The sequence below is a fragment of the Laetiporus sulphureus genome (assembly GCF_001632365.1).
Source record: "Laetiporus sulphureus 93-53 unplaced genomic scaffold LAESUscaffold_124, whole genome shotgun sequence".
In the NCBI taxonomy this organism is placed as follows: domain Eukaryota; kingdom Fungi; phylum Basidiomycota; class Agaricomycetes; order Polyporales; family Laetiporaceae; genus Laetiporus; species Laetiporus sulphureus.
The window spans coordinates 1,390-3,155 of NW_024468633.1; positions in this window are offsets into that span (position 1 = coordinate 1,390).

The window sequence follows — 1,766 nt, forward strand, 5'->3', positions numbered from 1 at the left end:
CAAGGACCGCGCAGTAGGCCCTGATAATGACGCATCAGTAAATAGTTGGAGGGCAATGAGCCAGCCTGCTCCGCCATTATCCGGGTTCCAAACGTCGGATCCACGCTTTAATGGTGGGGTTGCAGGCAGGGGGAGAGTAAATTACGTACCGTTGGGCTGGTCATTTTGCAAGGACCACGCAGTAGGCCCTGATAATGACGCATCAGCAAATTGTTGGAGCGCAGGAAACCAGCCTGCTCCACCATTATCCGGGTTCCAAATGTCGGATCCACGCTTTAATGGCGGGGTTGCAGGCAAAGGGGAGAGTAAATCACGTACCTAGGAGGACGACAGGTCTGACGCCCTTGTCTATCGGATTCTCAGCTTCTTGTTGTTGAAACCGCTGACTCATGATGAGATATGGGTTATCGGTGGGGAAGGACCAAGGGTTGTCGATACAGCAGTATAGAAAATCACAGTTATCGCTCAGGATGGTCAGATTTTGACAGTGGACAGATGCAGATTGTGTAGACAGCGAAGAGCAAGAGCCTTGTCGCTATCCGCTCCGTTCGGTATTACCAAAGGGATGCGGTGAACAGCAAAGTCGATTCTAGTTGTGCTCCATTCGGTATTACCAAATGGATGCACCCTTTGCCAACGTGGAGAATGAAAGTTAGCAGCAAGATTAGTGCGCGCTAACTATCCCACAGTCACACGTAGTAAACGCGGTCACGTGCTAAACGCGCCACGCGTGGAAGATCCATTTCAAATGCGATCGGGGCACACCTTGTGATCGAAGATCATTGGGCGTCTAACCCCTTCTTTCGTCTCACCTTTCATCTCTGTCACTCTACGCTTCGTACTCCCTCCTCTGTCGCTCTTCGCTTCGTCCTCACACATCTGTCGCTCTATCTGTCGCCATTACCACCTTATCAGGTTATACTCTGATAAGTTGCGCCTACATCAAGAAACCCTCTCTGTCGTCCTGGTCTGCAGCCACCTTTCGAGTTATACTTCGATTGGTGGCCTGTATTTCGCTTATTTGCGGTGTCTATGCTGTGCTTTTCTCTATCAAAATCTGCCACGCTTTCTATTCCGCTGTGCTCTCTGCGTCAGGATTCTAGATGCCTAAATCAACGAAGACGTCCTTGGTACCTCAACGGTCAGCCATGTTTTCAATTACTGTTACTGTGATGCTTACTGGCCGATAGATGTCCTATTCTCAGTTGTCCTCGTCCTCGTGTTTTGGAGCCGCAGAAAGCACACGATCGTCGCTATCACAGTCGAAACTATATGTTCCAGTGGAATGGTGCGTTGCGTTATTCCATTTGATTTGGAATCAATATCGAGCTAGAATGTAGACCAATCAATCCAGGTTGAAAGAGATTTACGTACCGGAAAGATACCTTGTCCATGCGGTGAACCCAGCCATTCTCGCTATTCCTATTACAAGATGTATGCGATTCTTCGTACGGTAAACCACACCGAAGCTGTTGCCAGGCACGAGGATGAAGCATACGAAGATCCTCCTGACGTAAAAGAGGATGCAAGTCAGTTGCCAGACGATCAGCCAGGTCAAGGGTCATTACCATGGCATATTCATTTGAATGCCGAAACGGAGCAGACCATTCATTCTGTTGATCATGATGCACACACCGCCAAAGTTCTCGACGCTCCTAATGTTCCCAACGAACATAACTCATGCCTCATGTCCGACCCGCATATACCCACTCCCTCTGACGACCAAGCCGCTATAGACCTTTCCATGCGAGATTGTATCCAGGTTG